This window comes from Leuciscus leuciscus, assembly GCF_965113295.1.
Source record: "Leuciscus leuciscus genome assembly, chromosome: 11".
Lineage (NCBI taxonomy): Eukaryota > Metazoa > Chordata > Actinopteri > Cypriniformes > Leuciscidae > Leuciscus > Leuciscus leuciscus.
In genome coordinates, this window is record NC_138735.1 from 21425392 (window position 1) to 21451430 (window position 26039).

At 37.8% G+C, this 26039-nt stretch overlaps 2 long non-coding RNA genes across 2 annotated transcripts in view; one reads left to right on the forward strand and one right to left on the reverse strand.

The window, feature by feature from the left end:
- The window catches only part of LOC309509781, a 667378-nt gene that overhangs the window by 564316 nt on the left and 77023 nt on the right, over nt 1-26039 (forward strand). The gene's annotated exons all lie outside the window — the stretch shown is intronic.
- LOC309509780 overlaps nt 14362-26039 on the reverse strand; it is a 107868-nt gene continuing 96190 nt past the window's right edge. The window contains exon 3 of the long non-coding RNA XR_014210062.1: nt 14362-15754. This is a non-coding gene — a long non-coding RNA (uncharacterized lncRNA). The remainder of the gene's footprint in view (nt 15755-26039) is intronic.

A 26039-nucleotide genomic window follows, 5' to 3' on the forward strand; every position in this document is an offset into this window, starting at 1 on the left:
AACATTAAAGATCCAATGGTATATTAAATTGTACACATGGGGTACTTTTTATCCTTGTGTTCACCAAACCCATCTAGTGTGTTTGCTGCCAAAAAGCTCTGTTTTAGTCTCATCTGACCACAGAACCCTGTGTTGTTTGAAGATCCAGTCGTGTCTGACAATTAAATTTGCTGGAATTTGTTTTTGGATGAGCGAGGAGGGTTTTTTTTAAACCCTCCCAAACAACATGTGGGGATGTAGGGGTTGTTTGATAATTTTTTTTTTAGGCTTTCTGACCCTAAGACTCAACTAATCTCTGCAATTCTCCATCTGTGATCCTTGGAGAGTCTTTGGCCACTCAAACTTTCATACTCGCCGTGCATTAAGACAGTATAGACACACGTCCTTTTCCTGGCAGATTCATAACATCTTTAGTTGGTTATAACTTCTTAATTATTGCCCTGATGGTCAAAATGGGGATTTTCAATTCTTTAGCTATTGTCTTACAGCCACTTTCTAGTTTGTGATGCTCAACAATCTTTTGCTACGCATCAGAACTGTATTCTGTGGTTTTACTCATTGTGATGGATGATTAAGGGGATTTGGCCTTTGTGTTTCCTCATATTTAAACTCCTGTGAAACACGAAGTCATAGCTGGACAGTTTCATGTTCCTAGTCACCCTGGTGTACTAAAAAAGGTAAATATTAATGGGAATATACTTCAGAGATATTTTACTCGTAAAAAATTCTAGGGGTTTCAATAATTGTGGCCAACATGTTTTGGAGAAAAACATTTATTTCATAATGTGATTTCCCCCCACTTTCAATTCTTTTACTTCAATGAAAGGTTAGAATTTTGCACATTTTTTGAATGAAAGATCACAAGGATAATCGATGCAGATTTATTTTTTACAGCCAATTTTGATCATATTTACCAGGGGGTTCAATAATTGTGGAGGGCACTGTAGTTCTGTTTATTGTCTGGTGTCAAACTCCAAGCAAAAAGCGTGTAGGGTTCAGAGAAAGTTGACTTTCCAAACGTGGGCTCATACTAGCGCGACACATATTTCTCTTTCATGAGCAAGCGGTTTACTGCCGTCTCTTTTTCTGCGCTTTGATTAAATGCCCAGTGCGGCGGTTATGGACGGTCTACAGGCAGCCCATCTGGACTTGTGTTTAATTTCATGTCAGGGTAGAACAGGAAGCACCTGTCTGAATGAAACCATTTCGGGGGAGCAAGAAAAAAAAACACATTCATCCATCTGTGGTGGAAACATATGTCAGAGTTGTCACATTTAAAAGAATATCAACAAACACAGAAAATCTAAATTGCTTTGGAAAAGCCAGTCTTCAAAAATTAACACACATTTCGTTTAACCTAATGTTATCGCATCTGTCCGATTTGCGGCTGAATGAAATCCATTCTCACGGCCTCAGAGTCTGAAATCACAGTGAAATAAAACTTCCAGATGTTGGTTACTCTACATTACCAAATTAAAGGATCTAATTCTGACTCCATCAGTCGCCTGTAGGATATCTCTAACAACCACAGCTGTGTGTTACAGAAACATCAAAAAACTGAAGTCTAACAACCATCAAGCTGTTAAGCACATGTTGATGTCCATTCTGGTCATTATTTATGATATGAAAATCTCTACCTTTATGTAATTAACAGTGAGTAATCTTGCAAAGCTGATGATTGATGAGCTGTAATAGACATTAGGAATACACAACACTTTTGCAAACTACATGACCAAAAATATATGGACATTCTCTTATAATGATCAGGTTTATCCATTTCAGCTATATCCATTTCTAACAGGCAAATAAATTCAAGTATGCAGTCATAAGTCACACGGGTATATTTGTGGCAATAGTCAACAAAACATTGTATGGTTCAAAATGGATCAAAATGATGCCAAAAATCATTAGGATATTAAGTAAAGATCATGATCCATGAAGATATTTTGTAAATTTCCTACCTTAAATATAATCAAAACATTTTGTGGTCCAGGGTCACATTTAAGGAAGAGAAAGCACAAATACATGCTTGTAACACTTTACAATAAGGTTCAATTAGTTACTATTTAATGCATTAAGTATCATAAAATAACAATAAACAACCATTTTGCTTTTCAGCATTTATGAACATTAATTAGATATAAATATAATCATTTAAAGATTATATATTAATTAGTACACCAGTGTTCATGGTTAAGTCGCGTCAATTGTAGATCTTGAAATGCTAAAAATGTATTAGTGTACACTACTGTTTAAAAAAATTTGGGTCAGTAATTTTTTTCTCCAAAGAAATCAATAGCCTAGTTATTAATAATAGTTCAGCCAGGATACACTGAACTGATCTAAAGTGACATTAAAGACTTTTACATTGTTACAAAAGATTTCTATTTCGAATAAATGCTGTTCTTTTGGACTTTCTATTCCTCAAAGAATCCTGAAAGCACATATAATGGTTTCCACAAAAATATTAAGCAGCACAACTGATTTCAACCCTGATAATAATAAAAAATATTTCTTGAGCAGCAAATCAGCATATTAGAATGATTTCTGAAGAATCCTGTGAGACTGAAGAGCAATGGCTGCTGATAGATTACACTTTAAAATATATATAAATAGAAAACATTGATTTTAATTGTAAAAATATTTTATGATAATGCTGTTTATACTGTATTTTTGATCAAATAAATGCAGCTTTGGTGAGCATCAGAGACCTCTCAGCAACCCCAACCTTTTGAATGGTAGAATATTTATAAATTAGCAACAATAATGATGTAAATGTACTGTTCATTGTTAGCTTATGATACTTAAAGGAACACTTCGACTTATTGGGACTTGAGCTTATTCACCGTATCCCCCAGAGTTAGATAAGTCCATATACATACCTTTTTCATCTCCGTGCGTGCTGTAAGTCTGTTTGACGCACCCACCGCTAGCCTAGCTTAGCACAAAGACTGGATGTAAATGGATACAGCTAGCATACTAATCCCAATAAGTGACAAAATAACGCCAACATTTTCCTATTTACATGTTGTGATTTGTATAGTCACAGTGTGTACAAATAACAAGGCCATACGAGACACAGCCATTTTTTAAACGTTTAAATACTGGGAACTATTTTCTCAGAAGGCGAAGCACTGCTACTTGGGCGGAGTGAAGAGCGCAGCACCCGAGAAGCGCCGTGGTGAGGAGCAGAGAGTCCGCTCAGAGTTGGAGTAATATAGTCAGCAATTACTAGATAGTAAATGCAAAGTTTACAATCATGGACGTTCGCTGTATTGTAAAGAGCTGCGACAATAAACAGGGGAGACCAGGTAATACCATGATGTTTCATAGAATTCCAAACAAAAACACTGACCTGATGAATCAATGGCTACTCTGGATATAGATCCAAACACACCTGTAGACATCATCAAGGACTATCGCGTTTGCTCAGAACATTTCACTGAGGACGACTATTTTGAAAAAATGGAATTTGCCACACGTGTGCTGAAGGATACGCCCATCCCATCGATAGTAAAGACAGGACAAAAGTGGATCACTTGCGGCTGCGGTAAGTGTTCCGTTATGTTTTTAGATGACTAGCCTACTGTTACAGTGCCATTAGCTAGATGTAATGTAACCTTAGTGACACATGAATAGGATGCTCACTACTATTATAGTTGTTCATGGGGCTCCATGTATCCCCTGTAATGTTAGTATTGTGTTGTCACACAAACTATTGCTATTGCCACAGTAACAAATAAGCGGCGCTAAAGGTAACTTTCAGGACTGTAGCCTTCAACTTGCTAATGAATTGGAGGGGGGGATGGGCAGTTTTAATTTTTGAGAAACAGTGACCTTGTTTGTGAAATAGTAGGCTACTCCCGTTCTGATTCTCCCCTCAACCTCAGTCTGTTCGGCATCTTGTCTATCAGCTTCCAAAGTTTGTAACTCCTCGTCTGTGTATTCTGGCTCAAAACGATATGGTTCTGGATCTTGGTTTGATACCAAATAAAAATCCTCTGACAATTCCTCAAAGTCAGCCATGATCACGAATCACGTTCGCTACTGCGCTAATCACTCCGCCCAAGTAGCAGTGCTTCGCCCCCTGAGAAAATAGTTCCCAGTATTTAAACGTTTAAAAAATGGCTGTGTCTCATATGACCTTGTTATTTGTATACACTGTGACTATACAAATCACAACATGTAAATAGGAAAATGTTGGCGTTATTTTGTCACTTATTGGGATTAGTATGCTAGCTGTAGCCATTTACATCCAGTCTTTGTGCTAAGCTAGGCTAGCGGTGGGTGCGTCAAACAGACTTACAGCACGCACGGAGATGAAAAAGGCATGTATGGACTTATCTAACTCTGGGGGATACGGTGAATAAGCTCAAGTCCCAAAAAGTCGAAGTGTTCCTTTAATGCATTTATTAATGTTTAAAATGAACCTTACTGTAAAGTATAAAGGTTTACTTTTGTTGACCTGTATCCCACAGAACACCTTAAAGATTAACTGGACTGGAGCGTCAACTGCAAGCCAGACCCCATCAGCCAACATCTCTGTCTCCATATTCCAACAGCCTGGAAGAGTAGAAACTGTGAGCAGAACCAGCTCACTATCCATAGTTTATAATGAAATGTTAAATATCCACATATGAAAGTGATGTTTGGGTGTATGTGCTGCCTTTATGAAAATAAAAATAAAATAAAATAAACACATTAACGGTTGTAGCTTCTGTCTCTGCTTCACGTAAAAGCTGCTTCCATGAACTGTCACAACTGGACAGGCAAAGTCCAGAAGGCGGAGGCCTCGCCTGACCTCTATCTCTTTGCATGTGGATCCGTGCCTTTGTTACGAAGCTCCACTTGCCAGGCCTCGTTAGTTTCACTTCTCAGATAGACCGAAGCCCACTGGCCTTGTCCAGGCATGCTGTGATGCTTTCCGCTCCGATTTATTCATTTGTTTATTTTTCCGTTACTGCATTAAACTTCCTGTCAGTTATCTGGACGGACATGTGTCTGAGACACCTGGTCCTGCAATTGGAAGTGCATTTATTCGGCTTCTGAAACGACATCTCAAGTTAAGCATCTAATAAAATGCAAACAGGTATAAACACCCCTAGGCCTGGACAAAGACTTCAATGAACCTGAAGAATTAAATGAAAATATCATAAATCGAAAGGATTTTAGCCTGAGACCAATGGGAAACCTCAAAAATTACATGACCAGGTGTCAATTTTAAGCTCACGTCACTAAAATTGGCGTATGAATTAAATTCTGTCACTGAAATGACATTAATCAAAAGTAGCTATCAACAAACGTCACGCTCTAAAATGTTGCCATTCATGTTGTTTGTTGCAGCTGGGAAACCAAACCATTGCTAGCATTAACAAGGTTAAGGAGTGGCTTCTGTTTCGTGTTTACACAGAGAATAATAATTTAGACCCAAATCCTGTGTTTAAATTCGATTGTCAGAACCAAAACATTGCAGTGTGGCCTGCAAATACTAAACTACCGCTGAACTGGCAAAAATGAATCAAGAGACTTGGAGTTATTACTAAAAAACATGGCACAAGAAACACATTTCTATGTTTTAAATTTGCTTGTCTATTGCATTAAACTGAGGTAGAGATATATAAACAAACCAGAGAGGAATAGTTTCAGAAAAGGCAAATAGGGAGCAGTTATTTTGTATCCTATTAACCAGTGCTGAATCAGTTTTTTTAAGCCTAAACTGAAATTGTTTGTGTGTGAAAGAGAAAGAAACTAGATGATTCTGGCTTGCCCTAACTTGTCGATCCTCATAGAATGTGCTTCAGAACTCCATCATGACTAATAATAACTGAGGGACAGAGATTAAAATATCACACACACACTCCTTCCCCTTTCATCACATCCAACTCATCACCTCATTGATCAATAAATTAAAGACTCCGTTTTTAATAGAGTGCTTATCTGAATTTCAGCATGCTGAGCCTGCACTTCCTGTGTCCATTACACCACCAATGTGCCACCTGGGGAATCATGGGAGATAGGATTAAGAAAACAAATCATAAAAAAAAAAACACTTTTACTGTGGACAATAGCCACCAGGAGTGTCTCAAAACCGATTTTAGTACACAGAGTGGTTAATTTAAACTTTTCTTTGATTTGATTATCTTTAAAGCTGAATTGTGTAATTTTTTGGTTAAAATATGTTATTGTATTGCAGCATAATATATGAAGAAAACTATAATTAAGCCATTTGTAGGTTGACTCCCTTGAAAATTGTAAACACTGTGTCACTTTTTAGCCTGGAACACACCAAGCCGACATCAAAGAACTAGCGTCGACGAAAGCTGACTGTTGTCAACTCTCGTAGCTTCGCTTGAACACACCAAAAGGACTAAAGGCGACTGTCAACTAGCATGTGCACGCAAGTAAATATCTCTCTATATCAGCAGGTATCAATAGTCAATTTTCGTCATAAAAAAAAAAAAGGGAAACCGAAACTAGTACTGCAGATATACAGACCGTAAACAAAGCAACGCTTGCTTACCATTTTGAATATCAATCACTCTGATCAATTTCACCATTCCAGTTGACTCATGTTATTATAAAAATATTAGTGCATTCGAATGCTCAGGTAATTATAACAGCCTTTCTGTACCGTCTTGACTTCTTTGCTCGCTTTCGTCACTTTCGCTTTTATTCTCATACACAGACTCATTCGCTAAGCCGAACAGCCAATCAGAGTTCTCTCTTTCACAGACGGCCCAACACCGATTCAACATGCTGAATCAGCCCAAAAAAACACGACGGCATCCAACTAGAGCCAACGGTGCGGAACACAGCAAAAAACTAAGCCGACCGACGTTCAAAAATGGTGTGTCCCAGCCTTTAAACATTGGCTGCCCAACATTACAACAGCTCAACCAATGGCATGATTTTGGGGGTGGGGCCATCTGGCCAGGACTGGCCAATGCCAGATTTTCAGGAGACACATTTTTTAAACTAGTTTTTCTGGAATTATTTTTGTAAGTTTGGCAATGCCAGCAAAAACAAGGGTCAGGCCTCAAGTGACCTCAAAGTAAGGTCAATTTAAAAGGGAACTAATAAACCAGCAGATTAGATGTGTGAGCGTGACATTTAAACGAAACTGAACTGTTATTACATTAAATGCAGCCCAGTATCTAGTGTGGCTGTGGGGGGTAAACTTTGAATTGTGGGGGGTAAACTTTGAATTGTGGGATTGATCGCACTCTTCTCCATGTTATATTGACAGATTTACTTCAGATCTACATCACCACCGTATGATATAACAGAAGAAATAACCCAATGGTCTGACGAAGCATGGCACAGATAGGGCTGCAACACCACCGTCAAGGTCAGCCTTCAGAAAACATCTAGATGCTGCCACACTTTTGTCTATTTAGATAAAATAGCCGCATTCATTGTGTCTCAGATAAAGCTTAAAAGACAGAAAGGAGAAGACAGAGAACAAACGAAAAAAGAAACATTGGCACATCCTCGAGATTTTCTGCTGAACATTTTATCTGTCCGTGACGAATTCTAGTGCTCACTCACCACTTTTGATATTTTCTCTTTGCCTTATCTTGCGTCTACCCGCCGCATGGCTCGCCACTTTGGAATAATGTGCCACATCTGTAATGACATTGCCTTTGTGTGGCAGATTACGCCTGTATTTTTTGCCCCCCCATCAAATTGAAATATGAACACTAGCGTGTCTTGGTAGATTCTCAGTATATAATGTCGAAATAAAGCCAGTGCCAAAGCCATCACTGAGGAGACCGCTGAAGCTGCCAGAGAGATGTACATGGGCTAGAAATACACCTTTTACATGATCTCTCCTTGCCTTTGATCTGACAGAGTTAAAGTCTCTGCCATGCAAAATGAAGAAATACAGAAAGAAATCCAGATGAAAGTAAACTTAAAGCTGAAGGGTGTCAAATCTGCACTACTAGCATCACCAAACGGAATTGCAAAAATAATGATTGTTTTAAACCGGTTTCCACGAACACTCCATGTCTGCCAGTCGGTCAAAGCTCACTAAAAAAAATTAATATAAATAAAATATAAAATAAAAATGATATAAAAAATAAATTAAATTAAATATAAAAAATTTACATTTTTAAAAAAAATGTGGGAAACTAAGCTAAGAATGGATTACTTACAGACAACCTTTGAATATTAAACTGACTAAGAGAAAACATAAAAAATATTTTACATGCATCAGCTTTAAACTTTTTAGAGTACATGAAGCAGTTTAGCTGCTTGCTTTTGCGTAATGCATTGAATCTTTACTTCATTATGAATACATATTGCTTTTTTCTTCTTCTGATGAAGAACTATCGAATTACAATTAAGTGACTTCAATCTGCTTTTGTCTTTTCATGCTGACAGGGACTAATTACCCCTGCTTTGTTCAATTTATGAAGTACAATAATCAATGCATAATTGAGGATTATATTGTCTGCATAATAAACACATCACTTCAATTTCTGTAAGCGAGCCACAGTCTTGAAATGAAAAAATGGCTTTGGAGATGCACGTAATATATCACAATACAGAAAAGTGCATAAACAAAAGAACATCTAAATAATAAATAGCCTCTATATCTGTAAGTTATTGCAGATATTTAACATTTCTTGAAAAGTACCTATTTAAATATTTACAGCTGAGGCTTTATAAAGGCCCTTGAGGAACAACTAACTCGAAAAATCTAATTCGACCAAAAGATAATGTTAACACATTAAACAAAAATTCAATGTTTTAATGTTTCAGTGGACAGAATAACGTATATGCCTACAGGTAAAGTGATGAGAGCCGGCTTTGAAAGGAGCCACATTTTACATGCCTCGCAGATCCTTGTTGAATAATGCAATGATACCGCAGTTTCATTCTGAGAGGCTATATTTAAAATACACACAAAGGATCATGTTGATAGAACTAAGTCAAAGATTGTTGAGTGGAGCAGAGGCAGGTTAAGGACAGAATGACATGTCCGCTCCACTTTCCAACCAATCAGGCCTAGAGCAGACAAATTTAGCTATCCCAATCACCTCCCCGGTGACGTGATGTGACGTGATATATGGGCCTAACAGCTTTCTAGCCGTTTAAATGTAAAAACGTAGGAATTACTTATATTTTTATAAATTCGCTTGTAGCTGTTTGTTATTGTTTGACCACAGCAAGGTTCTGAAAAAAATTATTAAATAATTCCACTTTAAAAAAGCAGCTCATTCAGTGCTTATATTGACTTAAAGGGTACATATGGTGCTTTTTTAAATTTTACCTTTAATATAGCTTTAATATAGTCAATGCCAAAGGAAGTTAATCGCTCCAACAGAAAACACCTGCCCTAAACAGCTCATCTGTAGTCCTGCCATTATTTCTGTAATGTAGCTACGTCACCATATAAAATATCATTGCTTCAATGTGCTCATTGTTTCTGCTTAAATGAATACAGGACGTTAGCTAACTGTCTTAGAACTGTACATTTCTGCCATATAGACATTACTTTGACACACTCACCTCTGATTACTCTTAATAGAAACATGCATTTTCTAAAAAGCTGCTTTAAATGATATGTATTGCGAAAAGTGCTATTCAAATAATTGTGAACTGAATTGAACTGAATTTGCTTAAATGCCGCCTGCTGGCTACTTTGGCTCGCCCTCAAACAAAGGTAGTTATAATGCCAGGAAGAGTTTATTGCTATGTCGAGGAAATAATGTTTTGTTGTTGTTTTTTTTTACTGCCAAGGAAAAAACAATTACATGGAATTCGAAAGACAGAGGAACTGAAGATTCAGTGTTAAAAATATTTTTTAACAGTATTCCTCAGCAATACAACCACAAACCTTTTATTGTGCTCACTATGTTCTTAGTACTGACTTATAGCAGTTCAAAGCATGCAGTTCAATGCAGGTCAGTGTGTTAATTGTCATACAGTTTTTAATCACGATATGGAGAAATTACAGTTCTAACATCCCATCTGAAACGTAAGAGTGGTACAAAATAAAACAAAATGACCACTGTGCAACATCCTTCTCAAGCCATGCATGCAAAGTTGGTTTGTGTCGATCAGCTTGTTCTTCTTGACTGTCACGGCGTTCTTGGCTCGACTAGTCGAGACTGTTTTCCAAGATGGCTCCTGCCTGTATACGCGTAATGTATTGTCTTTATAAAGTATCTTCTTATTAAACTGTCTGTACACTTACAAAGTCCTCAATGCTTCGTTTTGCATGTAAGGACCCTCATTATGCTACCGTGTTAGTGTGAGGCTATTTTGAGCCTTGTTAGTGGTATTAACTAGCGATTTACTTTTACTTATTCGTGGCCCCATGTACTAGCGTTATAAGCTAATCTGTTTTTAGAGATAAAACTCTTTACATTCGATTATCATGAAAACGCATCCCAGAGAACGATCGACTCGGTAACCATGTGTTAATTACCCCTAGGTTCATTCTTCACCGCAATTGTCTTTTAAACTAGGGCTCGAACTGACACCACAGTTACAATAGTTTACAGTGCCTGTTTACAGCACTGGGAGTCAAAACGTGCCTGTTATGGTATGGGGCATCACATTTCCGACAAGCTCTAAGCAGCAGACCAATCACAACAGACTGGGGCCGGCTGACCAATCAGAGCATACTGTTCTTTTCTGAAGGCGGGTTTGAAAGAAGCCGAAAATAAAACAGATTGTTCAGACAGAGGATCAAAACAGGTGCTGCAACAATGTAAATTATAAGAAAAATTTTATTTGTTTTTATGTTAACTAATTCTAGTAAACCCCCTAAACAAAAGTTTGAATCTGTAGATGAGCATAGAGACCTTTCATTAAATTCAATTTCAAATTTGTATAAAATTGATTTACCAAAAAACAAAATAAGTCAAACCGCTTTTTTCCTTCATCACCATAAAAATGTCACTCCTGTCTCTCTTCAGTTCAGAGGATTCTGTGAAGCCTGTCAAAGATTCTGCAAACTGTGTATCAGGTGCTTGAATTACAAAAAATACAAACAATTATACTATTATACTTTTCAGTGCACAAAAATAGATTAAAAAAAAACACACACACACACATAAATTAAGTCAAAATAATTGAATAAAATCAAATAAAGCACCATACAAGTGGGCCATATGATTCATGCACTTTATTGCAAATCTTCTGAAGGCATAGTTTTCTCTGAGGAACAGTGAAGTTTAAGCAATGTAATTTAATTACAGTGGAATGTGACATCAATGACGTCAAACCTGTCGTAGGACTTCTTTTTGGGAGAATTAATGAGTGAGCAGTGACGGAGGGGATGAATTTAATGGAATTAAGTAAAATGAAAAAATTACAATGCGGACAATACAATCAAGAGTGGAACAACTGCCGGTTTAATTTCTACACCTCTAAAAAAGATCTACAGTTTTAAATCACTACACAACATTTACAACAACTGCCCAGTTTCAGTCAAACCAATCCTGATTTGTAATGTGGCAAATGATTTCAAAGTGAAAATCTGCCATCACCTCAGACCTCACAAAGGAGCACGTCAGTAACTCGTTACGGGATACGGCATGTGTTTCCGAACTCAACTAAGCTTTCGACTGATAGCTCGGCGTATGACAGCAGCGGGACACATGTGAGCGGTTTCACTCACACTATAAACAGTCGAGCCTGTACAAATCAAAAACGGGTTCCTCACTTTTTCTAAATGTATTCTTGCTATACTCAATTCATTTTTCCCAGTTAAAATCCGCCCCCCGTTTTAATCCTACAGTAAAATGACTAGAATCCCATTACTTGTCTGACATAGTTGAGAGCCCTCATCATAAATACTGCATGCTGCTGGTTTAAAATCATATAACTATATTCCTACTGCCCTCCAAAAGCCATTTTGTAATAAGAGAACAGAATAAGTGTTGTGGTAGTTGCTGTGATACAGTCTGATTTGTTTTCACACATTTCTTTTTTTTTTCTATGCCCAAGCAAGGGATTTTTAATCTTATAAACTTCATTCCAGCATGGAATCAGAACAAAGTGAGAAAAAGTCACCGCAGTAAATCCAGTAAAAGCATATGCATGTGTTCAATCATGACTTAAAGGAATAGTTCACCATCAAAAATCAGTTAAACTTTCTTGACTAAAGCAAATCAAATGTCTTCAGAAGACTTGGAATATAAGTGATATGGACCATTCTTATGAAACTTTCAAAGAGCTTTTGCATAATTTGTAAAGCTTGAAAGCTGCTAAAATCCCCATTCATTGGAATGGGGTTTTGAATGACATGAGGTGGCGAGTAAATGACCGAATTTTCATTTTTGAGCGAACTGTCCCTTTAAATGACGGATTACAGATTTATTGGAATGGAGAATCAGCAACCTGCATACAAGTTACAAAAAATATTAGATGACTAAGGGGTTGTTCATACAAGACACATTCTTGTGTTTAAAAATAGCGAAACACATTCTTAAAAGTCAAAGCATTTTAACTTGACACTATGGCGCAAGCAAAAAGCTAAAAGAAAAGTTAAATGTATGTTTACAACAACGACATGCATCTTAGATACCTACAAATAGTGGTAAAAGACCACAATGTAATTAACTGTTGCAACCAGCACCTTGTCAACTCAGTCTTTCGGTGCTACAAACGTACATGTGGTCAAGTTAAACATTTGTTTTCTAATCATGGAAAGAAATTTTCCTCTCAGAATAAAAAAAAGGTGCCATTAAATGCTTTTGTTTGGGCGGAACAGCTTTCTCACGCAAACGTGCAGTTCTCTTATAGACTCATGATGGATAGCAGAGATGAGAATCCTGATAATTTACATCTCTTTATCACTCAAAACTGTTTTTACTGTTGCTGATGTCATGGCTGACTCAGAGGAAGAGTGTCCAGACGCCGCAGCCTGAGAAAGAGAGAGAGAAAGCAAGAGAGAGAGAGAGTGGGAGAGTGTGAAAAGATCCCTGGGCGTCTTGATAAAAGAAAAAGCCCTTACTCAATCCATCTTCGGCTTTCTCCTTTTTTGTTTCTTTCATTCTATTCAATTACATCTCTAATATGCGTCCGTGCCGCACAATTAAAGTCTCATATCAAAGACGAACCCCAACGCCAGATACAGCAACAGATCCAAACAAAACAAATGGAGTTTCTGAAAACGCGAAACATCATCAACCAGTGTACATGCTATTGCAAGGCCTCGGGTGAAACATGTTAGATGGGCCACTCCAATTTTCCATCAATCAAATTACTCTTTATTGTTCGCCCCATGCGACCTCAGGCAACACAAACCCAGAGACTGTCAGTTATGAAACATTATATTTCTGCTGTCATATTGCACCCTAGACATGGCTATTACAAAGAGATGTCATACCGCCGCTGACTTTAATATTCTTTCATTTAGACAGAGGTTAGCGCTGCTGCTTCAGTGCGACAGCATCTACTTTAGGCTCATAATGGCATTATGTTACACTAATTGTATTAAATGGCAGTGAGCTAGTTTATTATTTCCAATGCAATGTTTCTTCGGAATGAAATTTGTTACAGGAAATTGCATATAATAGTGTTTTAATGAGTCTGCTGTAAATGACCTCATCATTAATGCTTTGTTTTATCCTTTAAATTACTTTCATTTGCACATAAGACTGATTGAATCACATAGGTGATCTCAAGAGCCAGAGACTGAAGACTGCATTTCATTAGCAGCATATATGATCCGTTTTCAGATAATTGTGCTCAACCATCAACTGGTATTAAAAAACAAACACTGTGGCAGTTGATTTAGTAGGCCTCAAACCACAATAAAACAAAATCGCTTCATATTCACTAATATTAGAACTAGGAAACTCATGTGAATTTTAAAACAATATATGCTTTATGGAAACCTCTGAGAATCCATTTTACACTTCATTGTATACACTTTGCTCAACTGCTATAGCATGGTGCTAACAACACCAAGGTCAAAGGTTTGATTTGCAAGGAACATGCTATGAGGCACTTTGGATAAAAGGGTCTGCCAAATGAATAAATGTAAATCATAAACTGTAGCACACATTTCTGTGCACCAAAAGAGCATGTATAGTAACATAATGTGGTCAGATGGGAATTTGACACATTTTGCTTCAGTTACACACCTGAGAGTGTGCATAATGTGTCCTGCTAAAAACAAACAGCTCCAGTCAAACGTTTGGACACACCTACACATTTAATGGTTTTAATAATACAGTGTAAAAAAGGTAATTAGTAGACTTAGAGTGGAAATCTGATGCCTATTTAAAATAAAATGTATTTAATAAAAAAAATTATATTTGTATTATTATTAAATAAAATATGTTGTGGTCACTGGTTTATATTTAATTACTAAATATTTGTAATGTTGTAGTTTAATTTAGTTTTCGACTAATTAGGAAAATGGGATTCATAGTAATAGTACAGTGGGGAAAAAAAAGAAATGGTAGTATGGGAACAATGCAGTGGCCAAAAAAACATAAAAAAAAAAACATTGGTAAGCCTCTATACATAATAAACTATAAAAGTACTTGTAATTCACCGTATAATGCATTGTATGGTCTCATGAATAATTGTAACCACAATTATGATACATTATAATACTTATCTATTAATTGTTGCACCTTTAGAAAGTATAATGTATTAAAACACAACAAACATGCAATTTCAGAAGAAACAAGGAGTCTTCAAATGTTATAATGCATTTTAACTTTGGTTACAACTTTTTATAATGCATTATAACGTACATTATGAATATCTTTATAATGCATTATAGATAAAGGCTTTAAGTGTTACCAAAACATCTAATAAGTTCTTAAAATTAGCCAGATTCCAACTCTCAACCAACTTCATGAAGTGCATCCTGGGATGCTTTTACAACAGTATAAAAGAAGTTCCCATGGGTCAGATGATGGTCAGATCATTGCTTGCTCCAACTTATTCATACATTTTTTTGATGTAAAAAAAAAAGTTTTGATGTAAATAAATATGTCTATCAACTTAATTTCAATAATTCAAGCATCAACTTTTAGTTTTTCTCAAGTTTTTTAAGAACATGATAAACAAATTCAATCCAGTGTGTACAAATGTTTGACTAGCAATGCATCTACAGTAAGTCAAGAACCAGAAAAAGCCTTCAATATTCAAATAAATATCAAAACACTGTTGGAAAAAAATCATTTCCTGCTTGTTTGATTTTCTAGTAGAAAGAACAATGTCCACAACGTATCCAAAGATGTCCATTTACACATTCACAGTTACAATCCATCCAAGGCCCGTGAGAGAAAAAGCGTGAATGAAGCAGTGGGTTTCCCACAGGACTGTCAGTGCCACACTCAGCAGAGCCATCCAATCTGTGCCAGCGAGCTGCGTCTCCACGTGGGCAAGGCAGGGAGACGTAAGCATGCCACACCTCCTGGAATGTTCCCACGAGAAGGAGGTGGTGGAGAGGGGGGAGCTGTCAGGGGCTTGTCATAATGTTCCTCTACAAGATCCTCCAAGATCTTTCAGTGCAGGTGTTCCCCTACATCATATCCTCTTGTACTTCTCCCCTCCTCCCACAGCCCTGCCAGCACGCGCCCTTCACTGCGCCACCTGCCATTATGCATAGACATGTAAATTTGCTTGTTTAGCATGCCCCCTTCATTCCAGCGCCACACAGCGTATGCATATATGCAAAACAGAGGCACGCGCCGGGCTGGAAAGGCTGAAGAATCCACAAACACACAGACCACAGCCGGTGGAGGACTGCACGGAGGTTCCTGAACCGCTTCTGTGGAAGAAGAAACAAGGAGTAACATGGCAACATCCAGCATTGATTCATCCGCACCGGCCAATTAATTGTCCTTGGCTGCCTCAAGAGTGCTTTTCTTATCTTTTTTTTTTTAATGCAGAATTGCATATTCAAACTGAGTGGCACAGGAGTAATCGGTGGCGGAATAAAGACGAGCAGAACTTTGCTCATTTCGTCCGCTTTCCACACCGGTTTTCTGGGAAGGAAAAAAAACTAAGACTTCATTAAAATTGCCAGTTGTCATCATGCATATGACATGTTCTGCATGCTGAATATCATTAGCGGCTAACAGTTTCCCTCTCGTTTTTTTTTTTTTTTCTCGCCGCAGCTCCGTGTGCCAGTGACGATAATTATCAATCAGAAAGGACGCCATCAGTATCCACGGATCATTGTAATGAGCTTGATGCGCATATTTGATCACGTTTTTCCCCACGTCCAAAAAAAGAGAGAGAGAGAAGAAACACGGTAGAATCCTTTGAAGATCCCTTGTGTGATCTTTTGTGTTGAGTTATGAAGACACTCCAACGCTTCTCTCATTTTCAAGTGTATTTTCCCTCATGTAAGAAAAAGAAAAAAACTGCTTTGCACGCATAATAGCCTTTAATTCTTCCCGACATGGCTGGCTTTCTGATCCATAAAAATGAGCTGCGTGCGATTTGCATAGCCACATTCAAATGAGCTCCATTGTGCAGGGAAGTGTAATTAGCCCGGCTCTGCGCGGATGGGTTAGGGTCTCGTTCGCCAGCCTTCCTCATTTAAAAAAGCGTCATTGTCTTCACGCAAACTAGCATTAATTCCGACAGGAGTGAAGAGAGTCTGATCCTGATGAGCCGTTAGTTTATTCCGCTGCGCTGTTTGTTGGCTAATTTACACCAAACCCCTGCTGCTCTTCCCTTAAGCTATCCTCTTTGTCTTGCCTTGAAATTTACAAAATCTTACAAGAAATCAATACTTAATTGATTATTCACTTTTCCGCAGCTTCAAACGGCTCGTGCGCATTAGATCCCACAGCATTCCCTCCTTCTCCCGGGCAAGCAGAAGGCAGACAGGCAGCAGGCTGGAAGCAGGGAGAAGGCTGGCTAGGTGGCAGAGCTCTTGGAGGTAAGAGCAGACGGCTGTAGCGAGAAACCATGTGAGGAGCTTAGTGGCCGAGTGTGTACACTGGCAGCGTCCCGACGGGAAAACAACACTGGTCTTCACGGACAGGAAAAAGTTCCCATGTGTGCAGGGATCCACCGCTCACACTGAACTCATCAATGGAGGAGGACTAGAGGACATGGCTACAAAAAAAAACAACAAGAGGAATTAACAAAAGGACTTTTTTCAGACAAGGTGTTTTTTAGTGTTATTTAGATGCTAAATTTTCTCCTGCCTGATTTCACGGTCTTTATGCGTGTGGCACCAGCGTGGACCGGGCAACCTGCCACCTGGCCCTCGGAGAGCCCTTATCGTGGCGGGGGGCAGGAACACGTGCCACCCGCCTCTGACAAGCAAATGAGGATGGGAGGCACGTAACATTATGAGCAAATTGGCAGGATGGGAAAGCGCATGTGAAGGAGGCAGATGGCAGATTTGGCGCTGTGCCAGCCCTGCTGCTGCGAACATGCTGAATAACTGCACACCGCAGATTCTGCCACTTGTTGCTCCGCCGGGCCCCCTGCCATCCCCGATGAGCGGATTGCTCACGTGTGCTCCATACGCAACAAACAGAACTTCCGCAAACGGGAGCGCGTGTGCACGGGGAGGGACCAAAACTGAGCCTAATGGGAGGCTGGCATTCATGACTGTGGATATGCACTGCATGCTAATAATGTGCTGAGTAGACAGACACACGTCCACCCGCTTGCCCGCGTGCCATGGAAATTAAGTCTTCCGGAAAGCCACCATATTTAACAGCATGGGATGCCGTGTGAAAAACAATGCAAGAAACCCACCGAGGAGGACAAAGCCCATCCCAGAGTAAACCAAGCTGGTTTTGGAGGAAGCAAGCTGTTGGAGGAGTTGAGTCAGAGCAGATTGGTCTGATGGTCTGGATAAAGGGAGACATTATGGGATGCCCAGGGGGCTTTGCAAATCAAACGCAATGTTTGAAATAGAACAATTTTGAGGTACATTACAGGGAAGCGCAATTTGAATTGCCAATGAGGTGATGCATATCTGCATGTTAATTAGAAGGGTGCGAGTCTGTAGCCCGCAGTCTGTTACCGATGGGCTGCAAGCTCGTCTGCGGGAACCGGCGCTCGTTCCGAATAAATTACTGCCTTTTGTTCTCTCATTTTGTTTTCCGTTAAGATACAAACATCGAATATGCGGTGAAAAGGGGGTAGGTGAAATTAAAATTATTGATTGATCCGGCATCCGTTTGAGAATCTAATTAGATGAGACATGGACAAAAGCTGATATTGTAATAGATCGTCTCTGTGTTAGCAGTCAGATTGTGCTGGGATGGCAATTTATCTTCCTTAACGCAACCTGGATATTAAAAACTGTAATCAGGTGAAGGAAAGCTGCTGTACTTTGGGTTTTTTTTAAATACAGATGAGAATCCTGCTGCTAAAAAAAGGTAGGTTTAATGGTAACAAGCACTTGTGATCATTTAAATTCTGCATGGTGACTGCACTTTCATTTTTTTGCTATTATGGAAAGTGTACAACTGGCCAAAAATGTAATAAATGCTTTTTCTTCCACTATTTAGAATCTGTGTGATTATTTTGTATCCCATACGGTTGTGCTCATAGAGATAAACGGTTGCCATGTGAACATAAATTGCCTATTTATGGTGGCGGAGAAAAACGAGCAGAATGAGGGGTCATTATAATAAGTACCGATAATGAGAGAGCAGTCAGATGTAGAAGTCAGGGCTAAATGCAATATAAAAACATCACGTAACATGCAAATGTTGCTTACAACCGCTTCAGCAGCAGCTGATGTCCTCATTCAGTGTATGTAACCAATTTATTTATATGTCGTGTGTGTGTCTCCCGGTTCAATGTCACTCACACAGGAGACCAGCGAGGGGAATTCTGGCTAATGCATATGCGACCGCAGCCGTCTGACTTCTCATTCAACTAGTGTGGCGGCATCATGTCCTTGAATTAGAGATATAACTTCACCCTACGGTTCCTTACTCATAAACGAAAACGTGCAGGTGATCGAGCTGCGTCCCCTGGATACCCTACAGAGAATAGACTTGGTCAATGGCTCCATTTGTCATGCTGATCTAGAAGGTATCAAGAGACAAGAGAAGTGACTCCAGCGTGGTGCTCGTTTAAAAAACAGGAATAGAAATAATTTCACCTTAATTTCGATACAAGTGTTCTCATTACGTTTTCCATTCTGTGCTCGTTTAGAGTGTAAGAAAACATCAAGGCCTTCCGTGGTGGTATCATCACGGTAATGGTCTTTCATTTTGCAAGGTCATTAGGGAAGATATTAATGCCGTCTCTTGTTTTTATATGCATAGCTAGGCAGCGGCTAGGTCAACATGTTGAACTCTCATCTCTCAACAAAAGGCTTTCTGCTCAACAGCCCCATCCACACACATCTTTTAAGTGCTCTTTTATGCATATGAAGCCTCTCTGCTGAGATTGACCACAATATTTATGAGCTCTAGATGAGGTGCATATTATTATTGTTGTTATCTGTTTCAGGGAAATAACATTAGCTGGGGCGCCAGCAATCATCAAATTGCCTGATTTATGCATCGGTAATGCCAAAGAACACCCTTTCGCAGGACAGAAAGGTTGTAAAAATTTGTTTTAGCAGATTAATTAATCAGTGACGGCAGCCACGCCTCCATTGAGTTTTTTTGTTTTGACGGGAAAATGCAAAAGGCAACCTTAAAAAAAAAAAAAGACTGAAGTGTTGACCTAAAGTGCAACCTGAAGAGAGCTGGTGAGGAGGAAAATAATGTGATCCACTAAAGGTATAAAGCACTGCTATGTGAGCTGTGTACTTGAGTATGTACCTGGAACGCTCGATAGGCATCCATTCCCTTGCTCGCTGACAGTGTACATGGTTTATTAGCTTGTCTTTTTTATTCCTGGTGGGTAAAAACACACAACAGAGGTATGAGGAAAATACTGTGAAACCATGCAGAGGAGACTTCATCATTTAAAGTAACGTTCTTCAAAGCTTGAAGGGTAATTGGTACATTTTTACTAACTAAGCCATTCTTCTAGCTGGGGCTTTATTCTAGGGTCTTATGAAGTGATTCAACCCTTGAAAGACATTGAAAACTGGTAAAATCATCTTAATTCATGCATGTTGTGTTTACTTACACATGTCTACGCTAGAAAGTCAATATCTGAAAGATCAAAGTATGGGGTTTAAGCTATCAACTTTTTCATTAAAACAGGGATTTTGCCACAGACATTGTACCTCACCTAAATCTGCAAAGTAAATACGAGGATTTAGAGCTCCAAAATTATGTGTCTGCAACACGGGTGCCACCAAAAGGTGACACAAAGCCAATATGCTTACACCAGGTAGGAAGCCATAATTCTCCAGTGTTTCCATCTCATTTACATACGCTGTCCTCCCGATGACCTGCCTGAGAATGCATATATATGTCTGACGTGATCTCATTAGTATTCAGATGCAGTGTGGTTCTAGCATTTTCATATTTTGCATAGACGATATCAATAACATCCAATATCAATGTATTGACAGCATCTAAAACGTAAATCCTTTATATGTACAGGCATCAAGAACTCTGTAGACATACAAATGTTTACAAGTCCTTTTATTGATCAGTGAATTCGTTATTTATTTTAAACAATTATTTTCTTTTTCTTGAAAATAATATTTAAAAAAATTAACGCCACCACATATATTTAATGCAGAAAACATAATTTGATAACAAAACAGAATGAAACCTTTATATGAATATTGATCAGACAATTGTAAAATACACAAATCTCTAAATAAAATCTTAAGATTTAACATCTTAAAAGCTGAAGTAAACACGTAAAATCCTCAAATTTTCTAGGTTTTGTCTCTTGAATGAATGAATGAATAAATGAATGAATGAAATGTGCTTGAATTAGGGAAAATAATCTGTGCATTTGCAACAGCAGAGGGAAGAAGGATGTCTATTGCACTACATCCTTATGAGCAGATGAGAGCAAGCTCCACACACTAGATTACAAAATCATCCTTCAAAGTCACAGATATCCCGCAGAGCAAAACAAACATCTAGCGCTACCTCATATGGGCCTTGGTCCACTCTGGGCACATGAGACTTTCTGTAAACTGATAAATCAGTCCCCTCTGAGAACAACTCCTCGATCACTGATGAGACCTTCAAGGCACAAACCTAGCGAGAATTCACAATACATGACATTAAGCAGCTATTATGTGTACCCGAGAGTAGGATTACACAGTGGTTTTTTTTAATCCTGCTCTTTGGAGGAAAGAAACAAGAAACATATTTGAGAAGGTTTGAAAGGCCAGAGGAGGAACGGTACACATTCTCATAATAACCCAGAGAAAACTAGTCCTACCTTGAGCATTCTGAACAGCCATTATGAGGGTAATTGATTGATTTGCTGAAATCTAAAGGGAAAATAATCGTAAGAGTGCTATTCAGAAATGGCATAAAATGAAAGAGCAACATTCATTACAGCTAATGTCTACATGTTCACACAGTGCACTACGGGAAATGAGAAGTGTTTTCTGAGTACCATGGATCCTTGGCTTGAATCTTGTTGTCTAACTTGTGCAGGTCAGTTAAATAACTCATATCGGAACCCAATTAAGATATGCATCTTCCCTTTTAAACCAATCTGAGGTTGGATGGACAGCCATGGAGTAAGATCTACTTTCTTTGGCCTCAAGCTCTAACTGTACACTTACCAAAAGGAACCTACAATACCATGGTACTACCATGACTTTATAGACATATAGGTCAATAATGTGATCCTTTTTTGTCTGATGTATTTATTTATTTATTTATTCATGCAATTAATTCATACAATGACTTGAACATACCATTTCGATGATGAGCATTTTTTTAATTTCTAAATGAAAAGTTTGTTAGAAATTTTTGTTTTTTGAGGGGGGAGGGAGGTGACAACAACTATCCTGATATTATAATGAAGAAAAAAGCCAATTAAACTTTTCTTGAAAAAACAATTGCAATACTTGGCAAAGTTATTTCTTAGAAAAAAAGATAGTTTGACAAAATGTCTTCAATAAAACCAAGGCCAAATCAAGGTCATGTGGATCCACTAATATTTGAACATAAAACAGGACATATCATCTCATACAGAGGACCCATTTTTCAAGGTCAATAAGCCCCTCAAAATATAATAACATAATTTGACCTTTTTGTGACCAGGTAGGTTTAGCTCAGGTTGTAAAATATCATGTGTGTGACTCAAAATCACATATACATATACATATACATATATATATATATATATATATATATATATATATATATATATATATACATACACACATATACATATATACATACATATACATATATACATATACACACACATATATATATATATATATATATATATATTTATATATATATATATATATATATATATATACATATATACATATATACACATACACACATATATATATATATATATATATATATATATATATATATACACACATTATATATATATATATATATATATATATATATATATATATATATATATATATATACATATTTATTTTTTTACATATTTATTTTACATATTAAAAAATATATTTGTCATTACATTAAAATAAATTACTTTATACTTTTTAAAAAGAAAATCACAAAGATGTGTAAACATGTATTCCAGGTATGAAAAATATATAATGCTTACTTATTTTTAAAATGTCACAACATTTGTAAGTCATAAAATTTTAATCTTTCTTGAAAATGGTGTGAAGTGTTTCAAAACCACATGAAATCAAAACGAAACTAGATTATTTTAAACTAGATTTCAAACAGTTTTTTTTCTTTTTCATTATCATGGACATTTGCATAATCAACCCATGTACTACGGAAGCACCATGACATTTTTGAAAACACCCGTTTCTACATGTTTCAGTAGCACGGTATTTATCAAAGTACCATGAGATTGTCAAATACAATCACTGTACAACACTTGTGAACAACCAAAATGCAAAAAAGTCACATTAGTTCAATAAAAATAACATGAACACAAAAATGCCTTTCCATCTCCAAGAGTTCACGCGAACAGTCACCACATTGTCCTCTGCATCACGAGCCGTAGCAAAAATTCCCACTGACGTGAACACGGATTATGACAACATGGCTGCAACAGTTTGGCACAGTTAGCCCCAGAGCACCAGTGTTATGACACAGCTGTCTCGCCCCGTTCCCGCCCGGCTGTACCATGTCGCCCAATCTGGCTCTTCTGTCCGGAGGACACCCTCATGAATTTAAACCAGCTTCCTGCCACTGCACAAGACAAGCAGCTCGCAGCCTGAAATTATCATGCAAATGAAGCCTGTGAATTGTTATCGTGAACATGGTTATGGTAGAGTAACCATGAACCTTTATCGCCAATAGAGCTCTTTAATTAAAGATTCAGAAAATATGCAAGCATGCTTCTTTGCACGCAGGTCACACTCATGGAGATTTGTAAATATGGCCATTGTGAAAGAGTGCACTTCAGGGAAGAGAAAACAAATATTTGGTCCCTCCAGTCCTGGAGACTATGCGTGATGATCTCCATTTTAATGCACTGCGAGTGTGTGCATGTGTAAGAGTGTGTGTGTGTGTGTGTGTGTGTGTGTGTGTGTGTGTGTGTGTGTGTGTGTGTGTGTGTGTGTGTGTGTGTGTGTGTGTGTGTGTGTGTGTGTGTGTGTGTGTGTGTGTGTGTGTGTGTGTGTGTGTGTTTTCAAAGGGATGAATCTCCATTCCATAAGCTCTGATGCCTGGTGTGGTTTTTAATGTTTTCAGACGTAGAGAGCGAGGCTGATACAACGCAAATTACTGCAGCAACAACAACAAACACCTCGCGCTGATGTCAGCCTGAAAAACAGCTCCAATTACATCTGCTGAGAGCAATTGGGACATTTTTAGATTTACGTTTTTCAGACACAAAGGAAGAGTAGTTGTTTACATGCAGCTGCAATGCCCCCATCTGTTTTTGTCCATTATGACAGCACTAATAACAGATGAATGTAGCTTTTCAAATTTTGTGATCTTTGTTTGTGCACAGTGTGCCTTAACCTTTGGATGATTATGCATGTTTGTGCTTACTGTCATCTAAACGGTTGCAGAATTATTGATTTCATAGGTTTGATTCGAAAAAGTAATGATTGCTTCCTTAGAGGCTTGATTAAAGCCCATTGGGTATTGATGGCAACGGTATAAAGAGCCATATAGAGCTTCACAGCATCACAATCAGGCTGATTGGAGCTCCGGCGTCACCCCTGCATGTGGATTTGTACCCACCTTAAGTCAAATAGCCCTCCCCCTTCAATCAATAAGGCGGCATCCAGTATATTAGCCCTGTCTGAGAGTTGAATTTCAAAAAGACAGGAATTTGCTGCTGACATCTTAGCTGGATGTAAAGGCATACTTTGAGACAGCTTACCTGCAAGGGTTTTACGCTACTTAAAAGAGCGAGGAGTGATGTTTAATGCCTCTGTGAATAGTGTAAAAACACAACGGCTTTGGAGCATGACCTGAACCTGTTTAAAAGCGATTCTGACTGTTTGAAAAGTCAAAGTTTAAAACAACTTGGGTGCACTTTAAATAAACTGTTTTGCTAATTTACGTTTAAAAAAATAAATAGTACTTTAGAAAAGAAAAATTCTTATAAAAAAAAAAAAGTTTCATTCCAAACAGAGAGGGTAGCCTCCTTGTGGGTGCCACCATGTTGAGATCACATGACCAGCTGCATCATGCATTAGACTTTGTAACTTACTACAAATCAAGAATAACAAAATTTTACGTCAGTACTTTCGGCCAATGGTAAATGTGTACCAGCACAAAGCATCAACAAAATTAGATGAAAATTAGATGGGTACTAAATTAAATTAAAGAATGTTCATTTTATCATTATGTAGTAAAAAAAAAAGAAAAAAAAAAAAGAACAAAACAGCTTTGCTGTGAAACGACAGCAAACAAATTTTTTGCATCCACGCCTATAGGTGTCAGTATAATGTTCCACTGGGATGAATAACAGCAAACAAAGCGTATGAAAACAAGCTGAGTGTACTTTTATGTATAGTTATTTAAGTCACATATGAAGAATGAAGCTGTACTATTTAATAAAACACTTCTATAGATATTTTCTTTTGAGTTTGATGAAAGAATGAAAGGTTTGGAACGACAAATGGCGGCAGAATTTCATTTCTGGATAGGGGTTTATGGTACAGAATATTTTTGAAAACTACCATTTGTCTTGTTTTCCCGCCTCTGTGCATGATCACTTAAGAGCTACACAATCTCATCTGATAGGACTCTTACAGACTATCTACAAAGCCATTTCTCATAAACGGACAAAAAGTTCAAATTATTGTTTGACTCGAGGCCAAAAAACAGAGCTGCCGTGTTCAAGCGAGGGCTTTCATCTTAAGTGAATTTAGGCAGTGCAATGCAATTTCACAATCCAAATACTCCAGCTGTTTAAAGTTAAAGTTCCAAGGTAACCATGGCGCCCCTCACCAGGACCAGACGATAACATGTGGAATAAGTTTAGATGCGTTCCTCCAAACATTCCCACTGTCTCTACTTTTAAGGATCTTCAACACCGGGAATATACTTACATCAGGTAAACACGACACAGGTCACAGATAAAACAATATATACAAGCAAAATATGTCTGGAGTTTAGAAAGGAAAAGAGACAGTATGTAACCCCTCCATTAAACTAATTTGGACTTGTTAGGGGTTACTTGTAAAGCCAATGCTAATTACTACCCAACCTGATTATATTTACAAATGCAATTGAGTCTTGCCCGGAATACTTTTATCCATGGATGTCAATCACAGAAACGGCATGAAAAAACAAGTATCCATTGCCTAATTATGCTTAGTTAGTTTATTTGTGAATCAGTCTTTCTTTCTTTCTTTGCAGTATGTGGCTTACATTTTTGTGGTCTTTCATTAAGACATGAAATACAATGTCCATGGAGCGAAGTAGACTGTCTGAAATAACATAAATAAGTGGTTTAGAAAAACAGGTAAAGGTGGGCCAAGAAAAATGTGGAAAAAACAAGAAATAAAGGACTTAAAATGATGGAAAGCCATCCAAGGAAAACTATTTTAG